The following is a 7,313-nucleotide window of genomic DNA, read 5'->3' as shown; positions in this document are numbered from 1 at the left end:
ACAAAGCAGTCTTAGGCTAAAACTTCAAAGGGCATGTAAAGCCAGCTGTTTTACCATATGTAACCTCTTTAATACCAAATGAAAGGACACCACACAGGTTATATATAAAATATATATGTATTTACTTTTAACACAACCCCTCTGAATTCTTTATGGGGTCAGAGGCACAAGCACATAACAAGATACTTAATTATCATACAATAAGTTGCACAATATACAGTAGAGCCCTAGGGGCACTTCAAACCATATACTAAAATAGTGGTATAAGAACCAGGTCACAAACAAAGGATAGGCCTAGGGCCTAGGGAATCACTGGGGCTACACTGTACTACCAAAGGATAGGAAGTAGGAGGCCCACGGGAGGCGTGTGCAGTGTCTTTACACACACGCGAGTTACCATAGAGTTGGAATGGGAACAAAAGAAATGGAAACTAGTTCTTTTAGGTCACTTCCGGATGGACTAGGAGAAAGCTACTGAAAACTAGGACACTAGGATAGTTAATACCCACAGGAGCACCAGAGTACTCGCGTTACCTCACCCACAGGAAGCGGGTGCATAGGTGTCAAAGTGTGTCGGGTTTCGACGCTGAATCCTATGGAGCCTTGAAGAAAGATGCTGCAGGCTACCAGGAGAGAAGTGTCCGGTTGGATCCAAGGGTGGATTGAGGATGAAGAGTACCTGAAAGCAGAGGGGACATAGTCTGGGTCACTAGCCAGTGACCAGGAAGGAGCCAGGAAGGAACCAGGCGATGTCGCGAAGCAATTAGGTGGTGTTGTGAAGCTTGTCTCTGCAGCCACATGGACCAGCAGGTGTCGACGATGACCAGAAGCTGGGCACGGACTGTCCCACAAAGGATCTCGCTGTCGGTGGTATTGGCTTCCGGATTGGGGTCAACAAGCCTTGGCTAATGCAACCCACGCAGGAATCGAAGATGGCTTCTGGATCAGACCAGCAAGGTCTGATGGGCTTATCCTTTTCAGGGAAGCAAAGGCCAGCCTGGAGCAACTAGGCCAGTGGTGGAAATTCAAAGGTTCGTTGTCACAGAGGCCACTAGCCAACAGGCAAGTGACCAGACAGACGCGTCGAGCAGGAAAATGCAGAAGGGCCCCACGCGGCACTCGTGGAGTGTGGAGGGTTAATTCTCTGTGCAGATGATGCTCGCGGCTGGGGCTTCTCAGTCACCAATGCACAACTACGAGGGTACCTCAGAAGTTGCACGGAAAGCAATTTGCAGGCTTTCCAAGATGGCTGGTCCCACGTCTCTCATTGCGTCCATGGGTCTCAGCTTTGCTGTGGATCGGGCTGAAGGAAGTCTGGAAGTCTGGGTCTTGTCAGGCTCTGTGCTCGGGCTCCAGCGGGATCGTCGACAAAGCAAACCGTTGATCGCTTGATGGTGCCTGCTTGCACAGGGTGGTCACTCCTTGACCACAAGGGAGATTCTTCAGTCTTCTATCTTCAAGTAGAACGTCGAAGGTCCAGAGTTTCAATTCAAGTTTCAGTCAGGATAAATCTAAAGTCTCTTGACTCAGCTCCTACTTATTTACTAATCTGAGGGGCTGGATTACCTGCTAGGTCCCTCCTACGGGTGGGACCAGGGAAGGGGGTGGTTACACCCCTTTCCCTTTGTCAAGTTTTGCGCCAGAGCTGGGGCTGGAGTGCCCCAGCAACTGGTTTGAACTGGGCTATGCATGGGGCACCTTGTGTGCCCCAGGCAGTGTCTCATTTCATTCAGCCCTCCCTGCCCCAATATACTATGGCCTGTCTGGGATGGTGCTAGCACCTCCCAAGACAGGAAACCATTGTCCAAGCCTCCCTCGCTGGAAGGACTCCCAGCAGGAGGAGGTCAGACTTGTGTCTGTAGCAGCAGCATCCATTTTGTGATGCTGAGGCTCTGGTTAACTTTAACCGGGTTTAGTGGGAACAGCATGTCTTCTCCCTCTAGAAGGGTGAAATGCTACCCCTGTTGCCAGAACTGGCGAGGGGGTAGTATTCCAAAGCGTATGACACCTTACACGACATGTTTTGATAAAGCCAAACCAAAGTTAGCATTCAACCGCGAGTATTATAATGCACTTGAGAGTATATGGTATGGCTATATCATAGAACAGCTATAAGGACACGGTTCTGAAAGATGCAGATAGGCTCAGCTCATGCTAGAGCCTCATCTCACATAAGACCAAGCACTCTGCCTCCAGGATTGTTAAGGCCTGCCCTAGGAGTGACTTATAGGCATATATGTGTCTATATGTAAAGGTAGGTATAGGGATACTACACCTAAGCAAGGGGTGATTACATGACCTTGCCCCAGCTGAGTGATCAGCCAGTTGTTTCAATGTGAGTGGCCAGCCAGGGGTGGCATAATACATGCTGCAGCCCCTGGTAGGCCTTGGATGCACCTATGCCCTGGGTACCTATAGTACACTGTACAGGGGCTCATAAGGTGACCCAATGTCCAATTGGTAATGTACCTAAATTACATGGAATGAATTTAGAGAGAGCACAGCTGGGCTGTGGGTCTCGTTAGCAGACCCACAGCCCCATTAAGTCGAAAACCAGTAAAGCAAAAAGCAAAAAGTTGGGTGACCATAGGAAAGCAGACCCTACTCTCCTACAAGACGTGCCCTCCAATGGATCCTCGTTAAAGGATTTAAAGTGTACTCATTCCAATTACAGGGCCTCAAAAGAGTCCTGTATTGTTATTTTTCGTCACTACCTCCCTGAGTTGGGAGTGGGTAATTTGCACGCCTGCTGCCTTCCTTGGATGTGGTAGCTGTTTCTCAGGCTCCCTCTCCGGAATCGAACCCTGATTCCCCGATACCCGTGGTCACCATGGTAGGCCATTGAAAGTTGATCGGGATGACATCCGAATGTATCGTCGCCGTCACGGGGACGTGCGATCGGCCTGAGGTTATCTTGAGTCACCAAAGTGGCCGGGCGATCCCGGATTGGTCTTGGTCTGATAAATGCACACATCCCGGGAGGTCAGCGCTCGTCTGCATGTATTAGCTCTAGAATTACCACAGTTATCCAAGTAACAGATGGAGCGATCAAAGGAACTATAACTGATTTAATGAGCCATTCGCAGTTTCACTGTACCAGCTGTGTGTACTTACACGTGCATGGCGTAATCTTTGAGACAAGCATATGCTACTGGCAGGATCAACCAGGTAGCCGCACCTGATGACGGGGTGGGAGCCGCGTGATCATCTCCCCGACCGGCAACCTTTATGCACCCCTCCATCTCTCGGGAGCCTGTCAGGGGAAGGAGCTCACCCGCCGGGGCGGCAGTACTCGCTGGAGGGGTCTAGAGAGGAGCGGTCACATGGGCACCGGCACCCCTCGTAATGGTCGTTCCGAGCTGCTGCGGAAATGTGCTACGCAGAGAGGGGTGACGGTGTGGCGCGCGGGGCCTTCGGACCTGATGGATAGCAGCATCCAAGGGCTGGTGCCACCCGACCCCTCCCTCGGGTCAGATCACTGGGGAACCCGAGCTGCCAGGACCGTTCAGCCTTCGCTCTGCTGGGTAGGGTGAACGACCTACCGCCATGCGACAGGCCCTCCCTCGAGTCGGACGGTCCATGCAGGGTTGAAGCTATTTGCTTGAAACAACAGCCAAGGCTGGCCAAGCAGTCCATCCCTAAACGGACCGAGAGTGCCCAATCGATTAGAGTACAGCCGGGGCATCCCCTGGCAGGCCACCCTGCCCAGGGGGTATGCTGGCTTGGCATCCCCTACCTGCCTGCTCCCGGAGCAAGCAGACTAGGAGAAAAAGGACCATCGGCAAGGGGCTGAGAGGCAGGTGCGTACCCGGGCCACTGGGGGCCACGCGGGTGGGCCCGGGTGCCGTCTACCCCTGTCTCAGCATCACCTGACCTCACGGAGGTCTGCCTGAGCAAACTCGGAGAAAAAAGACCATCGGCAAGGGGCAGAGAGGCAGTTGCATACCCGGGCCCCTGGGGGCCACGGCTGGCAGGCCCAGGTGCCGCCTTCCCCCGTCTCAGCATCGCCGGACCTCACAGAGGTCTGCCTGAGCAAATTCAGAGAATAAGGACCATGGGTAAGGGACTGAGAGGCAGGTGCCTACCAAGACCCCTGGGGTCCCCTGGGGGCCCTGGCGGGCGGGCCCGGGTGCCGCCTTCCCCCATCTCAGCATTGCCAGACTTCACAGAGGTCTGCCTGAGCAAACTCAGAGAAAAAAGACCATCGGCAAGGGGCTGAGAGGCAGGTGCGTACACGGTCCCCTGGGGGCCCCGGCGGGCAGGCCCGGGTTCTGCCTTCCCCTGTTTCAGAATCGCCGGACGTCACGGAGGTCTGACTGACCCTCTCCCTAGAAATCCGGAGGAAAATGACCCCTCTTTCTTGTAATCTGTGCACTCGAGGTGACAGAGGGGACCTTAGGCACGAAAGTACGCGACCTCTTGGAGCCCTCGCTGGGATCGAGGAGGCAAATGGACCCTCATCGGGACTTCCAGGGAAGTTCGGCCATCTGGTCACTCCATAGGAAAGCATTGAGTGCGACCAGATGGCCGAGGGGAAAGGTGCGACCAGATGGCTGGGACCAATGGGACTCCCAGCTTCCCACACCGAGCCTTCGCGGTAGGGCTCCCGTCTGCCCACGCAGGGCAGAGCTCAGGGGCTCTTGGGCCCGGACCACCGGGGAGGACTGCCCGGGACCCATGGAGCCCGTCCTGGGCACTCGGCCATGCCGTTGGCACTGGAGGAGGGAGCCCCGGACGCCCGGGGGAGGTGTTGCCCAGGCATAGCCCATCTGGTACCCAGCAGAGAACCGCCAGCCCGGGAGGAGTGTCCGGGCATACCCTGGCCCTAGTAATCAAGAGGAAGGCTACCCCTCTTTCTTGGAACCCGCGCGCACCGAGTGACGGAGGGGACCCAGGGCGCGTATGCGCCCGACATCCTGGAGCCCTCGCTGGGATCGGAGAGGCAAATGGCACCTCATCAGGCCTTCCAGAGAAGCCCGACCATCTGGTCGCCTCATTGGAAAGCATTGGGTGCGACCAGATGGCCAAGGGAAAAGGTGCGACCAGATGGCTGGAACCGAAGGGACTCCCAGCTTCCCACACCAAGCCTTCGCGGTAGGGCTCCCGCCTGCCCACGCAGGGCAGGGCTCAAGGGCTCTCGGGCCCGGACCCCCGGGGGAGGACTGCCCGGGACCCATGGAGCCCGTTCCGGGCACTCGGCCGTGCCGTTGGCCCTGGAGGAGGGAGCCCCGGACGCCCAGGGAGGTGTTGCCCAGGCCTAGCCCATCTGGTCCCCGGCAGAGAACCGCCAGCCCGGGAGGAGTGTCCGGGCATACCCTGCCCCTAGTAATCCGGAGGTAGGCTACCCCTCTTTCTTGAAACCCATGCACACAGAGTGACGGAGGGGACCCAGGGCGCTGAGGGGACCCAGGGCGCGGAGGCACCCGACTTCCTGGAGCCCTCGCTGGGATCGGAGTGGCAAATGGCACCTCATCAGGACTTCCAGGGAAGACCGGCCATCTGGTCGCCCCATTGGAAAGCATTGCGTGCGACCAGATGGCCGAGGGGAAAGGTGGGACCAGATGGCCAGGACTGAAAGAACTCACGGGAGGGCTTCCACCCTGCCTGCCCTTGTAGGGCTCGGGGGCTGCAGGGCTCGGGGGTTGCAGGGCTCGGGGCTGCAGGGCTTGGGGGCTGCAGGGCTCGGGGGCTGCAGGGCTGCCGGGCTCTGGGGCTGCAGGGCTCAGGGGCTGCAGGGCTCAGGGGCTGCAAGTCTTAGGGCAGCTCCGAACGCCCACGCTGGACCTCAGGCATGGGGAGGCCCGCAAGCGCTCCTGGGTCCAAGCCGCCCAGGGGAAGACTGCCTGGGAGCCTTGCAGGTCTCCGGGGCTCTGCACCAGGGACCCTTGTCCCGGGCAGATGGACTCTTGGCAGGCCGTAGGACGGGGGCTCCCAAACCCAGGCCCCGGGGCCGGTCCCTGCTTTCCAACCCAACCTGGCCGGGGAGATCAGGGTGTCTGCCAAGGCACGAGGGACCCCTGTCCCGGGCACACGGACCCTCAGGACGTGCCCTCATTTTCCACAAATTATTTCCAAAATTCTGCGTGGTGTGCGTAGTGGCGCTACGCAAACTACCCCCAGCCCTAATTACTATCCAACCAACTTAATTGCATGAAGACAAAGCACCTGATGAAACCTATTTATAACATGGGCCAAATAGGGAAGCACTCGGTACATGTTTAAAGAACTATCAATTTTGTCTTATATGAAATTAGAAACAAGCACTGGCAAAACCAATCGGGTTGGCTTATTTTTATGGGTTGGGTTTAGCAAGAAATAGATGGATTTGTGTGTTTTGTCCTAGTAATTAAATTCCACAATAATGCAACATCTAAGGCTATAACAATATGGAAGAGTCCCTTGCTACAAAAAGCATAAGCAGAGTTGAGCTGAGCCCTCCAAGAATAAATGATGAAAAAGAGTCGAAAGAGGAAACGTGATTTATGGAATACAAAGCTAAATATTGCACAGCAGATCTTTTTAGGCAAACAACCAGTATTTTTGTTGTAAATTTAATAATATCTGTATGCTTGAGCGTCTTGTTTTCATGACATTAAAGTAAAACAAATGAACGTGCAAGAGTGATTAGTGAAAAGCACTTTGCCTCAATGAAAGGCTAAGGCAAAACACATTATTCTCTTCTAAACAAAAATAGCCATATATTGACAAATAAAATGTCCTGTCAGCAAAGTAAATATATCAAAGAACACACGCGGAACACATGTAATGACTGCAGCTTCTGAACAGGACTACTTAATGGACATCACGGCCAAAATCTAAAGGGAACACAAAAGGACAATACAACCATTCTCAAAATGTCATGGCCTACATGGATATCCTATCAAAGCAATGGCAGGCCATGCAGTTCACATGAAAGCAAAACCCTCCACTTAGTCTTATTTATACTTTTCTATAGCCAGAACTAAAATCATGAGATGTAGTGATTTACTTATTGTGACAAGTGGCGGGCAAGTAATGACCCCCGAAAACGTACCTAGTGTAATATTAGATAAATAGCATCTATTAATTGGTGGATTATGCTATCCACAAGGAATTGGGCCTGTCGTATGTATTGCCCCCAATGCTATGGTGTTCCATCTGGCACACCCAAGAGGCCTCGCTGAATAGGGAAACCCTCTTGGATTGCCTTGTTTGTGACATTGGCATGTTAAGGGTATATGCAAAAAGTTGGATAGAACTGATATTGTTTCCTCGTCTGGTGATATTACTGCGAGGGATAAAAGCTGGTTAAAATATGCTTTCTGGGACCTTTT

General features: G+C 54.0%; 1 pseudogene; it reads right to left on the bottom strand.

The window, feature by feature from the left end:
- Nucleotides 1-5, bottom strand: part of LOC147718404 (18S ribosomal RNA) — a 1,387-nt pseudogene extending 1,382 nt beyond the window's left edge.
- Nucleotides 6-7,313: the final 7,308 nt, after the last annotated feature.

The sequence above is a fragment of the Lissotriton vulgaris genome, chromosome 4_1 (assembly GCF_964263255.1).
Source record: "Lissotriton vulgaris chromosome 4_1, aLisVul1.2, whole genome shotgun sequence".
NCBI classification, from domain to species: domain Eukaryota; kingdom Metazoa; phylum Chordata; class Amphibia; order Caudata; family Salamandridae; genus Lissotriton; species Lissotriton vulgaris.
Note: the sequence above shows the minus strand (reverse complement) of the source record. Positions and strands in the feature narration are given on the sequence as shown.